We start from the raw sequence: 21,372 nt of genomic DNA, 5'->3' as shown, positions 1-21,372 counted from the left end.
ACTGCACAGGAACCCTCGGCACAATCCGTCCAGGATGAGTCTCCTGAGGATACAGACTGTCCCGTCACAAGCAGCGTAGCTTCAGAAGATGCCGGCGCACCTAAGAATAAGACAATAATGAAGATGATAGCAAATGCCTACATGAAACGTTTTCAACCTGCTCAACATTACCCATTAAGACACAAGAGACATGTGGTCCCCAAAAGAGAGCTTATACCAGTGGAGGTAACCACAGAATCCAAACAAACAGCAGCATCCACAGCAGGGCCAACTATTGGCCAGTTACAACACCTGCTTACAAAGTCTGGTGCAAAGACAATAACCCGTCCATCTAGCAGTAGTGGTATCATATCTTTGACTCAGACCTTCTGCCCGGTGGTAGTTCTTGAGACCCGCCAAAAGCTTATTGATTCTAGCAATAGGGCCACACAGGGGAGATATCAATGTGGCCGATGCCGGAGAGTTTTTCAGGATTTGGACAGCTTGACAGTGCATCATGCCTTACACAGGAAAGAGATAGTGAAGTGTTGTCGTCACTGTAAACAACTGATGATTGGAAAACCACCCCTGCCAGTCAACCACATCTGTCCCCTGGCTCCCCAGCACCTTACCTCAGTGGGGAGTAAGTACCCATCTATCAACAAGACTGCATCATTCCATAATCAAAAGCAAAAGAGGCAACAACAGCAAAGAAGCTTCCAAAATGTTAAAGCTAGGACGCCATACTTTTGTCAAGTGTGCAAGCACAGCTATGCCCGTAGGTATAATCTCAATGTGCACAAGTGTCAGGGGCCACCCCATCCTTCTGCATTTGGGACAAACATTAAAGCAAGAGAGCCTGTCACAGGCATCAACCAGAGGCCTCTGATCTCCAAAAGCATTGGTGTGGGCACTGACATCACTCGTCAGATAAAGGAGGAGGTGATTGCTGCAAGGCAACATCCTCAGTTTACTGATTTGCTCTGGTCCGGTTCCCCTAAAAGCTTCTCATCCTTCGATCCCAAAGTTTCCAAACATGTAACACCAGGAGAAATTGATTCAGGATCTGCGACACTACAGCAAGGAGATGGAGAAGGTGAAGGGGACAACGCAGCAGTTAGTTTTAAACAAGGAGGGAGAGATGGAGAATGGACAATGCCTTTAGATGATTCTGAGATCGACGTGCTGATTGAGGCAGTAGATGCAGAAGACGACGATGATTTAATGCTACAAGAACCTATTTCTCAGGGTAATGTTGAGTCCACCAAGGATGGCGTGCCTTATTTCATAAAAGACGGTGCTAGACGTTTTCCCTGCTATAGATGTCAGAAAACTTACAGTCGAGGGTGCACATTAAAAAAGCATCAAAGGCTGTGTGGAAATAGGTCATTTCTGCCACAATCTACCTACGGGGCGGTAGCACAGAAAGTTAACAAGGGTCAATTCCAATTCGATTGCTATGTCTGTGGGAGGAGCTTTAACCGCAAAGATAACATGTTGGTTCATAGGAAGAAGTGCCAGTTAAGTAGAACCGTGGCCAGGAATGATAATGGACATTTACAACAGTGCATATCAGCAGCCCAGGCACCACCACGTCTCGGGGCACAAAGTAGTAAAAGTCAGGAAGATAATGGGGCAAATTGGGGTATTATGTCATTGCCCAATGTTCTCCCCAGGAGAGTGACGTGTGAGTGTGGGGCAGGCTTCACTTCCCCACGGCTCCTCCTAGAGCATTTGCAAAAGCATGCACAGGAGTCCTACACCTGCCCCACATGTGGTGAGACACTGAGTTCCTGGGCAGACTATGAAGTCCACCTACAAGTGCACATGCAGCCTCGGCACCAGATGTACGGGGGAATGCAACCGCAGAGCTCTCCACCTCTACTGCTGAGGTTTCCACAGCAGCCACGTCAACGTCGGCAGCCCCTGCCAAAGCAGCGACCTGCGCTTCCGCAACACTCTCTGCCAGTGCAGCGCCCTCAGCCAAATCAACAACCTCTGCGGAAGCCTAGGAAGCAGCAGCCGCGCAGTGTGTGCATACGATGCAGCAACACCTTTTGCAGTCGGGGCGCGCTGCTAAAGCACCTCTCCTGGAATCGGTGCAAAGGTGACAGAGGTGCCGTTTCAGCGAAGGCAAACCACTGTTCTCGCTGCAGCATGGACTTCCCCAATGGCCTCAGCCTCAAGTTTCACCAGCTAAATGGAATGTGCAAACCTGCCTTTAAGCCCATGCGTTGCCCTGTGTGCGTGCGCTGGTTTGGCACTGTGGAGGGACTCCAGAAACACCTGCAAACACATGACCAGACCAATTCGTTCCGCTGCCTCATCTGCCAGCGCCTCTATCCCAGCCTCCGGTCACTGAAAGATCACCGCAGAAAGGTCCATTACATTTTGTCTGGAGACACAGCGCAGGTTACAGAATAATGAGAATGAATGCTCTGAAAATCAAAATCCAAGAGAACATATATGAACAAAGATTTTAGCAAAGTAATGTTTTTGCAAGATCGGTTATTGAGTTGAGGGATGTCTTGTGTAACCATATAATCATTTTATTGTACTATACTACTTTGATTCTATTTTCACTGTCTAGCAATAGACTTTTCTTGCTCACTTGAACCTATTTTCATGGTCATAGTTGTAAACTGTTGTATTGTGCTGTAAAATGCAATGATGTTCTTAGCTTGTTCTTAAAGGGATACTTTGGGATTTTGGCAATGAAGCCCTTTATCTACTTCCCCAGGGTCCGATAAACTCATGAATACCATTTTTATGTCTCTGCATAAAGTATGAAGGAAGTTAGAGGTAGTTTTGCTAGTTACCGTAGACTTTGTCATTGCGCTAACGCTAGTTAGCAACTTCCTTAACTGCACGCGGAGACTTAAAAATGGTATCCACAAGTTCATCTGACTCTGGGAAGTAGATGAAGGGCTTCATTGCCAAAATCCTGAAGAGTCCCTTTAACTCCTCTTCAGCCATCATTAAAATGTGCCACTTATTGTTCAAGTGCTATTTTAGGTTGTGCAAAAACGTTGATGGTTATATCTTAGTGTGGTAGCTATCAGTGCATTGTGGAGGAAACAATTGTAAGTGAATATACACTACAGAGTATGTGCACACCTGCTCGTCGAACTTCATTCCAAAATCATGAGCATTAATATGGAGTTGGTCCCCCCCTTTGCTCCTATAACAGAATCCACTCTTCTTGGAAGGCTTTCCACTAGATGTTGGAACATTGCTGCGGGAACTAGCTTCCATTCAGCCACGAGCATTAGTGAGGTCGGGCACTGATGTTGGGCGATTAGGCCTGGCTCGCAGTCGGCGTTCCCATTCATCCCAAAGGTGTTCGGTGGGGTTGAGGTCAGGGCTCTGTGCAGGCCAGTCAAGTTCTTCCTCACCGAACTCGACAAACCAATTCTGTATGGACCTCGCTTTGTGCACAGGGGCATTGTCATGCTGAAACAGGAAAGGGCCTTCCCCAAACTGTTGCCACAAAGTTAGAAGCACAGAATCATCTAGAATGTTATTGTATGCTGTAGCGTTAAGATTTCCTGTCAATGGAAGTAAGGGGCCTAGCCCGAACCATGAAAAACAGCCCCAGACCACTATTCCTCCTCCACCAAACGTTACAGTTTGCACTGTGCATTAGGGCAGGTAGCGTTCTCCTGGCATCCACCAAACCCAGATTCGTCTGTCTGACTGCCAGATGGTGAAGTGTGATTCATCGCTCCAGAGAACACGTTTCCATTGCTCCAATGGCGGCGAGCTTTACACCACTCCAGCCGACGCTTGGCATTGCGCATGGGGATCTTAGGCTTGTGTGCGGCTGCTCGGCCATGGAAACCATTTCATGGAACTCCCGACGAACAGTTCTTGTGCTGATGTTCCATACTGGATCTGGAAGCTCGGTAATGAGTGTTGCAACTGAGGACAGACAATTTTTACGCGCTTCAGCACTCGGCGGTCCTGTTCTGTGAGCTAGACGTTTCCACTTCACAATAACGGCACTTACAGTTGACCAGGGCAGCTCTAGCAGGGCAGACATTTGACGAACTGACTTGTTGGAAAGGAGGCATCGTATGATGGTGCTACGTTGAAAGTCACTGAGCTGTTCAGTAAGGTCATTCTACTGCCAGTGTTTGTCTATGGAGATTGCATGGTGGTGTGCTCAATTTTATTCACCTGTCAGCAACGGGTGTGGCTGAAATAGCCGAATCCACTAATTTTAAGGGTTGTCCACATACTTTTGTGTGTGTGTGTGTATGTATAGTGTATCTGAGCACTTCCATCAAAACAAAAATGTATAGGAAATAGCATGTAGTGTGTGTTGCTCCTTGTTTTAATAAATCCCAATTAATAGATGAAAGATTTGAGTTGATTGTCACTAACAAGGTTTCCAATCATTTTATGTGTATGAATTACCTGACAGAAAAACTCATGACAGGCCTGATGGAAACAGAACATTTCTTGGTAAAATGTCCTAATGTCGACAAAAGAAATATGCCACACAAGTAAACAATGCGATGGTAACCTATTGAATGTTTAATTTATTTGGTACATAAAAAACATAAGCAAAAAATGCTTTTTATGTGGGGTCCTATTAGTTTGTAGCCCAAATGGTTCGGACACTACCAAACAGAAGTCGACCTTGCCGACTTCAGACGAATCTCGACACTTGTGGTGTTTATGAGAGTATCCCCTTTCCAAAGAGAGGTCATAATAGTTTGTAGGTCAAACAACAGACGTTTTCGTGAGAAGACCAGTTTTCGGGATGTCTCATGGTCTGACAACCACTCAAGCCCTTTCACCGCAGATGCGGAAGGGCGACACTGGGGGATGTGGCGGATTGAGATGCAGCCAATGCAAAGAAAATGCATCTCTAGTTTAAACTGACTTTTGATGGGCATTTTTTAAATGTAATTTAGATTAATTCACCGGTGCGTTAATCGACTCTAGGGGGCTAACATCCGTTTTTGTGTGCCACGAATGAAGTAGGAGGTAAAGGCTATAATATTTACATAATCTTCCCATTTAAAAGACTGGTACTATTTGGTGAAATGTAAATGGACCACAGGGGGACTGACTAGTTGACCATTAAAGCTTAAAAAGGAGCATCTAAAAAACTATATTTCACAGACTTGTTTTTAGGAATGCATGTGTGATAATGAATATGTTGATAATTGAGCATTTTTCCAATCTTTGCCTTCTTCCTAGCGTCGTACAAACCATCCTGATCTCGCGAATTTACGTTCTGTGTAGCGGAACGGAATGTTAACTCGTGAGATCAGGATGATTTGTACTAGGCTAGCTCCCCTCTTCCCTTCATTCACACATTACCAGACTCAACCAGAGATACTGGATATAATGACACGATGCTTGTCTCCGCCCTAACAATGAGATTATTGTCCACAGAGTGGAACAGCGGGCTGTCAAACTCCCGCCTATTCTTCTCTTTGGATTGGTGGATACATATCGTCGTTTTAATATCTATTTGAATATGCAATTAGGGGTGTTAACGTCAACCGCCTGTATTCAATGGCGAGTGAGATGCTACGCTAGCTTCATAAATATACATAGATGCCTCAATTTTCACCAGGAATAACCAGGAGTGTTTTTTCTCCAAGTAGCCGGGATGTCCCGTGCATCACACTTATATCAGTACGCTTGTTACAACCTAAGCATTACGAAACTTCTATTTGATCAAATAAACATGTATAAAAACAGCTATTAATTTTTATCTTGACTAAATTCGACATTGACCCCCATACAAAAATGTATCTCTTGCTAAGTAATTAATGTTGAAGCTGAACGAGAGATTCACTGAAGATGGCGGAAGCCGATGATGAAGTGGAATCTGAATACAATGGCGGGAGAATTGGAGTATTGTTCAAAAGAATGGAAAACTGAGCAAAGTAGGGTACAGTGATGAGAATGACCCTTCGTATCTAGTAGGAGTACGGTTTGTTAATAAGGAGCAGCTGAACAGAGTACCAATCTTGAAGAAACCATTTGAGTTATCCAAACTGGTGGGTTAAGTGAAGGATATGAGGATCACGAGAGGCGGGCTTGTTTAGATGTTTTGTGATTCTGCGGATCAGAAGGAAAGTGCGTTGTGTCTTAATCGATTTGAAAAGTTTGAAGTGTTGTGTGTGTCGCTTCGGAACAGGGCACCCCTTAAGGGGGTTATATCTGGTGTTTCGTGGGAAATTGATTTGGAAGAGATGAAAAATATTCCTGGAGTGATTGAAGCACGTCGGATGAATCGAGTGGTGAATAGGGAAAAAGTGAAGAGTTTATGTTCTTTTTTTATTTATTTTTATGGAGTCTCCCTAATGAAGTGCGGTTAGCTCAGAGTTAGAGCATTTATCCCAAGAACAATGCAGTGTGAACATTGTAAAGCTTTTGGTTATGTAGAAAGTGTTTGCAGAAGGGAGAAGCCAAGATGTACAATATGTGGAAAATATCATATTATGTGTTATAAAGTGAAGAAAATGTGACATGTTGTAATTGCGGTGGGAATCATGAAGCCACGTCTTCTGAATGCCCCACAAGGGTTAAGGAGAATGAGGTGGCTAAAGTCAGGGTTGTACAGAGCATTTCATATGCAGAAGCTGTGAAAAGGGTTGAGGGTTTGAATGTTGCACCAGAAGAGTCCATGATAGTGGATAGGTCTTCATTGCAGGCTGCAGGATTGTCTTACACCAAGAGGATCCTGACATTTTAAAGGTTAAAAAGGTGGACTTTGTGGCCTTTATCACAATGGTGATAAATGGCACTGCCAATATGGAGAAAAGATCTAGGAAGATTGAAATCATTGTGATTGCAGCGGAGCGGTTCCTGGGGCTGAAAGATTTCACAGCAAAGGATTTACATGGAATATTAGCCAAAGCCGTACCACCTTCTCAGGTCCTACGGCCTGAGAAGGGAGATATGGAGAACCAAAAGAAGGAAGAAGTGGACGTTTTGTTTTGTTTGGCAATGTACTATTTTTATTAGGGTGGATTGTTAGAATCAAAGTATGGATTTTATTTTATTTTGGGTTTCAAACCGTCCAGTTGGTGGCGGCAATACAACTTTTGGATGTAGTCCTCCATAAAACCACCAGAAGAAGAAAAAGTAACGTTATTGTGGACAGATTTTGGGCTGAGTAAACCCTCTCGCTTCGCCTCTTCCTTTTTGACTCAACTAATCAACTTGCATTCTCCAACCCGACAGGCGGCAGTGTTACATTGTATTTGCAAGTTTACCCGCCAACGAAACGAAGTAAGTTGTATTTTCCACCTCGCTGCCGCGTTCCAAAATTCAGCCTATAAGGTTATGAAATATGAATAAGGCTACGTAGCAATAGCATAGCTAAATTACAAATGTCCGAATTTTAGATGATCAATGGCAGTAATATGAACGTGGACAGCAGTGACTCGCAGGTGTAAGGTAATACTGCTAACGTTAGCTAGGCTAGCTATGTTTGGGGGATGGATAGCTAACGTTAGCTAGCTAACTATACTAACAAACATTTCCTAGGCTGGCTGGCTGGCTATATAGTTAGGTGTGTATATATACCAAATATAAGTACTTGTGTCGATGTATTATTAAGCTATAGTTTTCAGATTGGGTTTTCGCTTTTGAACACCCCGCTGGTCCAAGAAACAAAGACCGCCATATAGTCCATGATGAGGCTGACCCCCAAATATGGACCAGCGCCGGGCTTAATTTTGGGTGACGACGTTTCATAATGATTTACGACCCAGGTGTTAGCTGGCTTCTATAAGTATGTAGCTAACTTGCTACATATAGTGAAGTTATCGATATCACACAACTACTTAACAAGTTAGCTAGTTAAGTCTAAAGGCTAGCACACCCTACAGCTACCTACTGTTGTGTTGCTGAATTATGTGCTCCTCTTTTTATGCAATACTTCCCTGTGGATATATCATTTGTAATCAGTACTGTTGAACAGGCTTTCAAAACTAATATCCTTTTTGTTACTTCAGACACTCCAGAGAGACCCTATTCTACATGAATCATCGCATCAAGGACTGGTCAAGATGCAAAAGCGGAACTATATGAAAGGGAAAAGGGAGCTTGGTGATGGTGGACCCCCTTTTTGCTTTAGTTGTGAAATGATCTTTCCAGACCAAACGTCATTTCATGATCACTTTTGTCCAGCGGCGGGTTACATCTGCTCCTGTGGAACAGAGTTCTCCATGTATGTTGATATGATGGACCACAGCGGATTACATGAACCAGGCCACACCGTAATTAATTATAGCACCATAAAGAAGGAACAATATCAGAGGGAGAGGGAGTACAAGGAGCAGCTTTCGAGGCTGGTATTGAAGGCGGGGCAGGGAAGCTGGGCTGGGCAGGAAAGCTGGGCTGTGCCTGCACCAACTCCGATGCTATCGGCCCCTATGCAACAAGCCACAAAGCCTCCACCTGGTCCAAGTGCCCCAACAACGGACCTCTGGCACCAATTCCAGCCTGTGGTGTTGGTGGAGACCCTGCGCAAGTTTGGTAGGACAAAGCCCTACAGGTGTGCCTACTGTGAACTGGGCTTTGCAACAAAAGACTTACTCTTATGGCACCACAACACTCATGCAAGAAATAAAGTCCATGGCTGCCTGCGGTGCGGGTTGCTCCTGCTCAGCAACAACAAGTCACCCCAGCCTGGCCACCACCAGTGTGGCTCTTATCGGGCAACTCCTGAAACCAGATTCACCACTGCCACAGTGCTGAGTAACAGGAAACAGCCCGCGGGGTATGCTAAGAAGGTTGTCCAGCGTCAGCACTGTCCTGACCCGTTCAATGGGGAGCTACAGCTAGGGATGCATATGGTCTCACAGCAGCCCGTTCCAGGGACATCTGGAACAAAATACTTGAAGTGTAGAGTGTGTCAGGAGCTCTTCCAAACTGTCAAGCTGCTCGAGAGGCACCGTTGCACAATGGCGGCGTCCTTTTTTGCGCAGGAACTGGGTCAGACGTCTGGCAAACAGCTCAATGGTCACAGCAAAGGGAAGGAGGGGACCAGCCCATACTCCTTGCCTCGAAGGAATGGTGACAAGGAGCTGGCGTTCAACATTCAAACTTCGACGAATGTAACTGTATACGACCACAAGGCAGTAGGCCCAGATAGGGGCACCGGGTTGTCTGCCGTTTCTGTAAAAACAGAGGTTTCGGATGATGACTGTTTTGTGATTGACGATGCGTTCTCGTGCTAGTCGGAACTAGGAAACTCTGAAATTTCCGACTTGCTAACTGGCTGAACTCGGCACGTGTATAACTACAACCAGTTAGCAAGTAGGACATTTCCGTGTTTCCTAGTTCTGACTAGCACGTGAATGTGGCATAAAAGCGCCTTCACCAAACCAAGTCAGCTGTTATACCAACAATTAACCTCTTCCCTCCCAGTACTGCAGACATGAATAGTGCAAATGTGAACCCACTGCATTTGCAACGGACATAAACATCTTCTATGGGTTATGGGTTTGGTCCCTTTTTGTAAGGTTATCTTATCTAACTATTCAATTTAAAACTAATCTGTCAGTAGCCTAGATTTTATTTTTTACCCCGTTTTTTAATTTTATTATGAGTTGTGTGTTTGTCAAATGACATTGAAAATGTTACATATGCAGTATCAAATCAGTCTGTATGGGTCAGATAACCACAAACATTGTATGATAGTTTGTCTTTTGAAAATGCTGTTCGTTTTTTTTACAGTAGCTTAGCTGAACATTTGGTATAAGCAGCATTGGCCATTAGCCATTTATGTGGTCTTGGAATAAAATATTGTTTTGTTTCCGCTCTCTCCCTTTCCTTTGTAGCAACTAAGGTGTAATTATCTTTGTGTGTCTTTCATATTTCAGGGACTAATGCAATAGCTACAGCCATAAGTGATAGCTGGAAAAGGCTATACAAACACTCCTGACCTGCAAAACACATTTTTATTTCAGAATTACTTAAAATAAGGTTACGGTTAGAGGTAGGGTTAAGGTAAGGGTCAGTTTTAGATTTTGGTTGGTTGTTTTACAAGTCACGGTCTGTTATAGCCTCTGCCAATTAAGCATAATGAATATGCAGATAATGTATTCAATGATTGCTTGGGATAGCTCTCTGACATAGTTTGTCACTTGTGTATCCACATAGCATAGAAAAATAGAGGTTAGTCGTCTTAGGATATTTTGATATGAGAATTTTATAAGCACCGCACAGAAAGTTGTTTTGGGAAATAATTAGTATTAATTATTTTACACCGGTTGTCCACCTTTGATGAGGTAAGCAGGTGACGCCATTTCCGGCCTACCGGATGGTGAGTGAGGAGAAAAAACAATTGAATCACGAATACAATAAGCTCAAATTTTAAACAATGTCACACAACATTGTATCTGAATGTTGGCGAAAACATGAATGTTATGTGCAATGCATTATTTATACGTTTTGATATTTGTCGGCTTTGGACTACAACACGGTATGTTGACATTAGCTAGCTAGTAGCTTTCATCATGTCGACAGGTATCTAACTGGTGGTTCGAGGACAAGTCTGCACTAACACATATTTGGGTGAGTAACCACGAGTCTTACATTAAACAAATCTAGTTATGGCGGGCATGTTTCTTCTTTAGCTAGCTAGCTAACTGGATTTAGAGCATGTTTTCTAACATGTCGGCCTACCTGCAGAATTTCGCTATAGCTAACGTTAGTTGACCCAGTGCCTTCAGAAAGTATTCACACCCCTTGAGTTTTTCCACTTTTTGTTGTGTTATAGCCTGAATTTAAAATTGAGATTTTGTCACAGGCTACACACAATACCCCATAATGTCAAAGTGGAATTATGTTTTTAGATTTTTTTACAAATGAAAAGCTGAAATGTCTTGAGTCAATAAGTGTTCAACCCCTTTGTTATGGCAAGCCTAAATAAGTTCAGGAGTAAAAATGTGCTTAAGTTGCATGGGCTCACTCTGTGTGCAATAGTGTTTAACATGATTTTTGAACGACTATCTCATCTCTGTACATACAATTATCTGTAAGGTCCCTCAGTCGAGTTGTGAATTTAAGACAGATTCAACCACAAAGACCAGGGAGATTTTCCAATGTTTTGCAAAGAAGGGCACCTATTCGTAGATGGGTAAAAATAAAAATGCAGACATTGAATATCCCTTTGAACTTGAAGTTATTAATTACACTGGATGGTGTATCAATACACCCAGTCACAACAAAGATACAGGCGTCCTTCCTAACTCAGTTGCCAGAGAGGATGGATCAACAACATTGTAGTTACTCCACAATAATAACATAAATGACAGTGAAAGAAGGAAGCCTGTACAGAATAAACATTCCAAAATATGCATCCCGTTTGCAATAAGGCACTAAAGTAAAACTGCAAATGTGGCAAAGAAATTAACTTTATGTCCTGAATACAAAGCGTTATGTTTGGGGCAAATCCAACATTTACATTTACGTCATTTATCAGAAGCTCTTATCCAGAGCGACTTACAAATTGGTGCATTCAAGTTATGATAGCCAGTGGGACAACCACTTATTATTTATTTTTTTATAGGGGGGGTAGAAGTATTACTTTAATACTATTCCAGGTATTCCTTAAAGAGGTAGGGTTTCAAGTGTCTCCGGAAGGTGGTCAGTGACTCCGCTGTCGTGGTGGAGCTTGTTCCACCATTGGGGTGCCAGAGAAGTGAATAGCTTTGACTGGGCTGGGCGGGAACTGTGCTTCCGTAGAGGTAGGGGGGCTAGCAGGCCAGAGGTGGATGAACATAGTGCCCTCGTTTGGGTGTAGTGTCTGATCAGAGCCTGAAGGTAATGAGGTGCCGTTCCCCTCACAGCTCCGTAGGCAAGCACCATGGTCTTGTAGTAGATGCGAGCTTCAACTGGAAGCCAGTGGAGTGTGCGGAGGAGCGGGGTGACATAAGAGAACTTGGGAAGGTTGAACACCAGACGGGCTGCAGCGTTCTGGATAAGTTGTAAGGGTTTAATGGCACAGGCAGGGAGCCCAGCCAACAGCGAGTTGCAGTAATCCAGACGGGAGATGACAAGTGCCTGGATTAGGACCTGTGCCGCTTCCTGTGTAAGGCAGGGTCGTACTCTCCGAATGTTGTAGAGCATGAACCTGCAGGATCAGGTCACCGCTTTGATGTTAGCGGAGAACAACAGGGTGTTGTCCAGGGTCACGCCAAGGTTCTTTGCACTCTGGGAGGAGGACACAATGGAGTTGTCAACCGTGATGGTGAGATCATGGAGCGGGCAGTCCTTCCCCGGGAGGAAGAGCAGCTCGGTCTTGCCGAGGTTCAGCTTGAGGTGGTGATCCGACATCCACACTGATATGTCTGCCAGACATGCAGAGATGCGATTCGCCACCTGGTTATCAGAAGGGGGAAAGGAGAAAGTAATTGTGTGTCGTCTGCGTAGCAATGATAGGAGAGACCATGTGAGGATATGACAGAGCCAAGTGACTTGGTTTATAGAGAGAATAGGAGAGGGCCTAGAACTGAGCCCTGGGGGACACCAGTGGTGAGAGCATGTGGTGCGGAGACAGATTCTCGCCACGCCACCTGGTAGGAGCGATGTCAGGTAGGACGCAATCCAAGAGTGAGCAGCGCCGGAGATGCCCAACTCGGAGAGGGTGGAGAGGAGGATCTGATGGTTCACAGTATCAAAGGCAGCAGATAGGTCTAGAAGGATAAGAGCAGAGGAGAGAGAGTTAGCTTTAGCAGTGCGGAGAGCCTCCGTGACACGGAAGAGCAGTCTCAGTTGAATGACCAGTCTTGAAACCTGACTGGTTTGGATCAAGAAGGTCATTCAGAGAGAGATAGCAGGAGAGTTGGCTAGAGACGGCACGCTCAAGAGTTTTGGAGAGAAAAGACAGAAGGGATACTGGTCTGTAGTTGTTGACATCAGAGGGATCAAGTATAGGTTTTTTGAGGGATGCAACTCTCGCTCTCTTGAAGACTGAAGGGACATGGCCAGCCGTCAAGGATGAGTTGATGAGCGAGGTGAGGTAAGGGAGAAGGTCTCCGGAAATGGTCTGGAGAAGAGAGGAGGGGATAGGGTCAAGCGGGCAGGTTGTTGGGTGGCCGGCCGTCACAAGTCGCAAGATTTCATCTGGAGAGAGAGGGGAGAAAGAAGTCAAAGCATAGGGTAGGGCAGGGCAGTGTGAGCAGGACCAGCGGTGTCATTTGACTTAATAAATGAGGATCGGATGTCGTCAAACTTCTTTTCAAAATGGTTGACGAAGTCATCCACAGAGAGGGAGGAGGGGGGGAGGAGGAGGAGGATTCAGCAGGGAGGATAAGGTGGTAAAGAGCTTCCTAGGGTTAGAGGCAGAGGCTTGAAATTTAGAGTGGTAGAAAGTGGCTTTAGCAGCAGAAACGGAGGAAGAGAATGTAGAGAGGAAGGAGTGAAAAGATGACAGGTCCGCAGGGAGTCTAGTTTTCCTCAATTTCCGCTCGGCTGCCCGGAGCCCTGTTCTGTGAGCTCGTCAAGCCACGGAGCAGGAGGGGAGGACCGAGCTGGCCGGGAGGATAGGGGACGTAGAGAGTCAAAAGATGCAGAAAGGGAGGAGAGGAGGGTTGAGGAGGCAGAATCAGGAGATCGGAGGGAGAAGGATTTAGCAGAGGGAAGAGATGATAGGATGGAAGAGGAGAGAGTAGCGGTAGAGAGAGAGAGCGAAGGTTGCGACGGCACATTACCATCTGAGTAGGGGCAGAGTGAGTAGTGTTGGAGGAGAGCGAGAGAGAAAAGGATACAAAGTAGTGGTCGGAGACTTGGAGTGAAATTAGTAGAAGAACAGCATCTAGTAAAGATGAGGTCAAGCGTATTGCCTGCCTTGTGAGTAGGGGGGGACGGTGAGAGGGTGAGGTCAAAAGAGGAAAGGAGTGGAAAGAAGGAGGCAGAGAGAAATGAGTCAAAGGCAGACGTAGGAAGGTTAAAGTCACCCAGAACTGTGAGGGGTGAGCCATCCTCAGGAAAGGAACTTATCAAGGCGTCAAGCTCATTGATGAACTCTCCAAGGGAACCTGGAGGGCGATAAATGACAAAAATGTTCAGCTTGAATGGGCTAGCGACTGTGACAGCATGGCATTCAAATGAGGAGATAGACAGATGGGTCAGGTGGAAAGGAGAGATGAGGATTCCTGTGCCACCGCCGCGCTGACCAGATGCTCTCGGGGTATGCGAGAACACATGATCAGACGAGGAAAGAGCAGTAGGAGTAGCAGTGTTTTCTGTGGTAATGCATGTTTCCGTCAGCGCCAAGAAATCGAGGGACTGGAGGGTAGCATAGGCTGAGATTAACTCTGCCTTGTTGGCTGCAGAACGGCAGTTCCAGAGGCTGCCGGAGACCTGGAACTCCACGTGGGTCGTGCGCGCAGGGACCACCAGATTAGAGTGGCAGCAGCCACGTGGTGTGAAGCGTTTGTATGGCCTGTGCAGAGAGGAGAGAACAGGGATAGACAGACACATAGTTGACAGGCTACAATAATGCAAAGGAGATCGGAATGAAATTAACTAAACATCTGGGAAAGCTAGAGAGCGGGGCCTCCCTCACTTACGTTTCACTGAAACACTCAAATATAACTCTCCCAACTTCCACTTTAGAAATGATTTAGTACCACTCTTCATATTTTCAGGCATGGAGGTAGCTGCATCATGTTATGGGATGCTTGTCATCGGCAAGGACTAGGGAGTTTTTTATTTTTATAAAAATAAACGGAATAGAGCTCAGCACAGGCAAAATCCTAGAGGAAAACCTGGTTCAGTCTGCTTTCCAACAGACACTGGGAGACAATTCATCTTTCAACAGGACAATAACCTAAAACACAAAGCCAAATATACACAGGAGTTGCTTACCAAGATGACATTGAATGTTCCTGAGTGGCCTAGTTACAGTTTTGACATAAATCGGCTTCAAAATCTATGGCAAGACTTGAAAATGACTGTCTGACAATGATCAACAATCAACTTGACAGAGCTTGAAGTATTTAAAAAAGAATGTGTAAATATTGTACAATCCAGCTGTGCAATGTTCTTTGAGCAGTGGTGTCAAGCTCATTCCAGGGAGGGCCTAGTGTCTGCTGGGTTTATTTTTTTTACTTTCAATTAAGACCTAGACAACCAGGTGAGGGGAGTTCCTTACTAATTAGTTACCTTAATTCAAGTACAAGGAAAGAGCGAAAACCTGCAGACACTTGGCCATCCGTGGAATGAGTTTTTGTCACTTGTGTCTTAGAGACTTACCCAGAAAGACTCACAGCTGTAATCGCTGCCAAAGGTGATTCTAACATGTATTGACTCGGGTGTAAATGAGATATTTCAGTATTTAATTTACAATAAATGTGAGAGAGAGAATCTAAAAACATGTTTTCACTTTGTCATTATAGGGTATTGTGTGTAGAAGGGTGAGAAAATATATTGAATCAGTTTTGAATTCAGGCTGTAACACAATAAAATGTGAAATAAGTCAAGGGGTATGAATACTTTCTGAAGGCACTGTAGCTAGCTGCCTACAGCGACGAGGAATGGATTTGATTTGGGAATTTCCGTAGTTAGTTATTTTCACTTCGATTAGATCACCTGGATGTCAGACAGCCTCTATGGGTTGTGGTGACTACAACTTATCAATTTGATTCAATGCATGGAAGACAGAAGTTGAAACACTCAAACCCAACAGAACAACAATACATCAGTATGTGAGGTGCATGTGGGCTGCTGTTTGGTGAGACAATTTGAATGACAGCATGGAAATAATATGGGGATAAAATGTTGCACAGGCTGCTAAATACTGGTGCAAAAATACAGACAAAATTTTTTACATTTTTTTTTTTACCACTACAAAATGTAGTGGTATGTTTTTATTTATATATATATATATATATATATATATATATATATATATATATATATTTATTTTTTTCAAGTAAGTAGCACAGCCCCATCCCTGTCTTGTCCCAATCTATGGAAGGGGTGTTCTTGGCCATTCTTGCAAGGGGCCCCACAGGGTGGGGGGATTATGTGTTGTGAGGGGCCCCAGAAAGACTGACTAACATTTCTGCTAATGGGAAGTTAACTCAAAATACAACCTAACATGACTGTTAGGTCGATAACCCAAGACAGTTTTCGAATATGCATTTTGTTAAGTTATGATGTAGAATCAGGTGGCTCAAACCTTTCTTCTGTTAAGGTACCTGGAGACGGTAGTGGGGGTTACCTGGCTAGTTTGTGGTGGAAGAGGAGAAGCGTGTTTTGAACAAAAACTGGATGATCGTTCTTGCCTGGGCTGCTATTGGAGGATCTACGTTAAACATTTACATTTTCCTCATCAGTCCCGCCAGAGAGCCTGCCTAAAAATAAAGACGGTAAGTATTAAAATAGCATAAGAAAGTCACTCGTGATGGAAATACTAGCGTCTTGTTACTAGTATTCCAGAGGCTAGAAAAATTCCATCCTGAATCTAGTTTTAATGAGAATTCTCCTCTTGCCTATGTTTGGTTTGAAAACACAGAGCAAGAGACTGACTGACATGGGAAGTAAAATGTCCTTCAGTAGAGGAGTCAATGATGAGGAAACGGAGTCAGCCGTATCTGCTGTCCATAGCAACCCTCCTGAACCCTTGCCTGCCCTGACTAACGAGAAATCGGTAACTACTGATATTGGCAATGGAGACACTACTGTTCTAATGTGTCCCTCTTCAGGGTGTTTTCATGTCTATAACTGTGTATCTCATACAATATACCCATATGTTTGTCTGATATGTGCAGCGTTTGCCTGTTTCTATATTTGATTAAGACAGGCGCAAAAGGAAAGCATTACCATGTTTATACCCTTTTAAAAATATATATATATAATTTTTTTTACAGCCATCTGAAGAGAAGATCAGCAAAGAGGTAGACAACTGCCATAACATGCCCCCTATGAAGGAGCCCTTACAAAGGCCCCAACAACAGAGAAAAAGTAGAAGCCAGCAGAACAAAGTGGTAGCTGAATCCTCTGACACACTGTCACTACCAGGTACCCCTGTTTCGGCTGACCTTCCTAATTCTGGAAAGGTAAACTCTGGTGACATTAATCACAGAAGAACGCGCACAAAGACCCAGGCAAACGTGGAGAAAATGCATGTTAATTCACCTGTTACTGGTCATGCTAAAACTCACTGTGGAAGTGCCAATCCTGAAGGGAATTTATCACTTATTGGGAGTGAGCAAACAATGAACTGTGTCACAAAAGAGCTGGTGGATGTAACAAGGCCAGCAGAGGTAGACGTTGTTAGGAAACGTGGTCGCCCTCACAAGAAGGCAAAGATGCTGCATACTGTGCTACAAACAGAGCAGAGTTCTTCTCATCTGAGCACTGCAGAATCGAAGGATTGGAGTGAAACAATGACTGACAGAGCGAATGCCATTTCTTTTACTACAAACTGTGTGGAAAACAGGGATGACAAGTCTCTCAGAGCTAGGGAAACAAAAGCAGTCCCTCTAAACCGTGAACCAAGCAATACAATGGTGTCTGTTCTTGACTCGTCGCCCCAAGACCATCAACCAGCCGAATCCAGCCCTGTGGCTCTCTCACCCTTGGAACCAAAAAGGAAAAGGGGACGACCGAAGGGGTCGACCAAGAAACGACCAGGAAAAACCATGAACACTATTTCAGTGCAACAATCCCATGTAACAGAAGAAAAAATGGTCATTAAAAAGGAACCTGATGAGATGCTATCTGAAGAGGAAAAGAGAGGAAACATTGGTCCTCAGCCTGAGGAAGCTCCTGTTGAGCCTAAACACAGAGTAGGACGACCACCAAAGAAAACAACGCTCGTGAGGCAGTTTGCATTAGCACAGAGAAAATCACAGAGAAAATCATGTTCCATTGCAGCATCTGTGAATTCCCAGGATATTTCACCACAACATCAGAAGATTGAGACTGAACGTTCACTAGATTATATAGCAAGGCATGTGTCTGTGTCACTTAGTCGCGTTGATTCTCAGAGAGGTGGGAGGTCAAGTGGGACCGCTGATGTGATCTCTAATGTGAAGTGTGAGGATATTGAAATAGAGCTGGGTGATTTTAATTCCGTGGCACAGTCAAATTGTCTCATGTCTTTTCAATGCCACACTGACACCAGTGTGAAGGTTGAGCCCTGTAGTACTAGTTGTGACGGCACTGAGTTCAAAAAGCCACTCAAAGTTGACAAACGCAGAGAAACTGCTGGCACTGCTCCCAGAAAGCGATGCCGGTTCGTTTTTGGAAAAACGAAGTACAAGAAGGGAAAGAGGAAAAGGTGCATTGATAGAGGTAGACTCCAACGTGAGATCTCACAGGGAGATCCAAACACCATGTCAAAGCAGGCCGATGAAGGCAATGGTGACGTTGGAGAGGGGATGGACTGTGGCGAATCAGCATGGGAGTATGAGGGTAACACAAATGACAGCTTTTCAAATGGAAGTAAATCAACAGATGAAGGATTTAAAGATTTACCTGAGAGTCACCAAAATCCAATCATCACTGATGTAAACATATTAGAAACGCATGAGTCCTTTTCGAAATCAGATGTTGTACAAGGTGAGGAATTCACAAGTAAGAAAATCAAGAAGGAGAGAGATGGTGTAGGCGATGAAACTGAATATAACTCAACAAGCAGTTGTCTGAAGGCTAGGGGTCGACCAAAAGGGAGACCAAAAGGCACAGGGAAAACCTGTGAGTACTGCGGTCGCCATTTTGATTTTGTGTCTGTATATACCGTCCATCTACGCACTCATACAGGCGAAAGGCCCTATAAGTGCATTGATTGTGACCAAGACTTTGCCCAGCTATCTAACTTAAAAAGTCATATCAAGAAACATAACAAGCGCTGTGGGCCTCTGAAGTGTCCTTATTGCAAAATCAAGTTCAGTAATTCAAAGGAATTGCTTGCTCATTGCAAGTGGCACTCGCAGAACCCGAACCAGGACTCTGAGTTTGGGAGGAATACGAAGGATAACAGAAATGATGCCACTCATACACCCCCTGTTTCCCTGAAAAAACGGAGGAAAAGGGGGAAAGGGGGGATACTCAAATGCCACATTTGTGGGAAAGTATTTCCCTTTTGGTCTGGTCTACAGGTTCACATACGTATGCACACTGGGGAAAAACCATATATCTGTAAAGTATGTGGGAAAGCCTTTAGTAATCGCTCATCAATTCGTATTCATGAGGTGACACACTGGTCCATTAAGCCTTACAACTGCAATAGGTGTGGGAAGAGTTTCACTCAGTTGTCATCTGCAAAAAAACATCCCTGCAAGGGTCTGCGGGAGAGTAATGACAGAGAAAGCCGGAAGAAGCCTTTCATATCTTTTACATGCCACATCTGCGAAGAGAGATTTGTTCAGCGGCGTCAGTACAAAACCCACCTGAAAACCCATGCTGGTGCGAAGCTCTTTCGCTGTTTATTCTGTGACCAGCTGTTTAGTGTGATGTCAGAATTTGAAGAGCACCACCAATATTGCACCAAAGTTAGGGGGGAGAAGATGACATCCAAATCTGAATTTAGGATTTGGAAACCTAGAGCCCCTAATCAGCAGAGATCGCAGCAGCCAAGGGTCAAGATTCATTCACCAGTCAAGAGTCATTCACCAGTCACCCAATCAGTATTTCCTGCAGCTGCTGATAGTCAACCATTTCAGAACCTTGGACAGAGTTCAGCTTCCTCTGCCTCGTTGCTGAACTGTGAACCTACCCCACAGCAAAAACCAAGTGGTCATCAGTCTTCACAAACCCATCCCAAAAAAGCCATTGCTACAACTCTGCGCCCCTTCCAAACATGCATTATACCCACAAATAATCTCACCCCCCTTGTATCAAAGTTGAACAGCCTAGATCGTAAATCTGACCCAAGGAAGTACTTATGCCCACGTTGTGGACGACTCTTCAGACACACAGGGAGACTCCGAGCCCACATGCTAACTCATGCCCACAGTCAGAGCTACACCTGTGACTGCTGTGGAAAGACCCTGGAAAGCTGGAAAAAGCTTTGGCTCCACCAGCGAGTCCACAGACAGAAACTAGGACGGTTCTCATGTCCAAAGTGTCGTCAAGGTTTCCGCTTCGTTGGGCCCTACAAGCAGCACATGCTGCGAGAACACCCTGAGTACCAGTGGATCGATGAGAGACCAAACAAAACTCTCCAAGGACTTGACCAGCAGCAGTGCCTGCCTTATCAATGTGAGGAGTGCAACACCAGCTTCAGGACACTAGATTTGCTTTTCAATCATCAGCTTTGCCATTCCTCACCAGGTGACCACAGTATGTGGATACAGGACGACTGCTATGATTACTCTCCATCGACACATGAACATGATGTACCTTACAACATGAATGGATTTGAACCTCACATGAACAGTGGCGTAACACACACCCATCAGGAACTCCACCATAGCTACTACCCTTCTCCACCTCTTCAAGCAAACCACCCACAAGGTTCACATCTCCTTCATTACTTTTCCAATCATTCAGACCTACCCCATTCACTGTCACCCCTTATACCCGTGCCTCCCCCAATGCAACACCCAGGTTTCCAACCAGGCCTCCAGTCATATGACTCCACCCAGCCACTCACAAGCTCTCTATCACCACTGTACTCACAGGTAGAGACCATTCCAAACCCTGACAGAAAAGAAGGGAATGTAAACAAGAAGCGGAGTAGAATTTATGGGAATGCGACTAAACGTGCTGCTAGATCCAAGGAGGACAAGGCGACAACGGGGGGGTTGGATTGTGCGGAGTGCGGTGTTCAGTTTCCTGCTGTCTCACAACTGTATGAGCATTATTTGCAGCATGCCAGGGGAGAGGTGTAAGAAGCGAAAATGGGGGACCTTTTTCTATCACAAGGGCACGTTATCCCCCCCCCCCCCCCCCCATCTCTTGCTCAGAGGTTTACCTCTATCCGTTTAGAAATGACTCATAGGTCAACCAACAAAAATGGCATTTTTAACACATAAGGAGTTGTTTGGTTGTTGTATTGATGTTTGAGTGTATATTCTGTTGAATGGAGATTTTTACTCTGGGTGCTTGTTGGGCATTAGGGAAGCTGATTACTTTTGGTTGTTATTTGAATTACTTACACTATGATCAATTTTAAGTTGACAGTATTTTATTTTTCATTGGTCCCCTAACTTCACCTTTTTGTGGGAAAATGGAAATCTGAAAAGATGGTAAGTGCTTTTATACATTGGAGTAGGTGTAGCAGCAATTTTTCAATGGTAGTTTGAGTGTAAATTACAATGCTTTATCATGGAACATTGTCATACCTCTTAATGTCATTATTAACCACTTACTGTCAGACTGATGCTCAACTGATGAAAAATAATGTTGTAATTTAGCCTACCAATACAAGTGATTAACATCTATTTTTATTCTGTC

General features: G+C 44.5%; 1 protein-coding gene and 1 long non-coding RNA gene across 2 annotated transcripts in view; both read left to right on the top strand.

The window, feature by feature from the left end:
• The window catches only part of LOC311139364 (sperm acrosome membrane-associated protein 6-like), a gene marked incomplete at its 5' end in the record, with an annotated part of 1,014,348 nt that overhangs the window by 145,965 nt on the left and 847,011 nt on the right, over positions 1–21,372 (top strand). The gene's annotated exons all lie outside the window — the stretch shown is intronic.
• LOC311140232 lies at positions 10,279–20,851 on the top strand. Its single transcript, XR_014614128.1, has 4 exons — positions 10,279–10,533; positions 16,163–16,337; positions 16,484–16,618; positions 16,839–20,851. It is a non-coding gene; the product is annotated as an uncharacterized lncRNA (long non-coding RNA).

This window comes from Coregonus lavaretus (genome assembly GCF_964263955.1).
Source record: "Coregonus lavaretus genome assembly, chromosome: 13".
Lineage (NCBI taxonomy): Eukaryota > Metazoa > Chordata > Actinopteri > Salmoniformes > Salmonidae > Coregonus > Coregonus lavaretus.
This window is presented reverse-complemented; position numbering and strand designations above follow the sequence as displayed.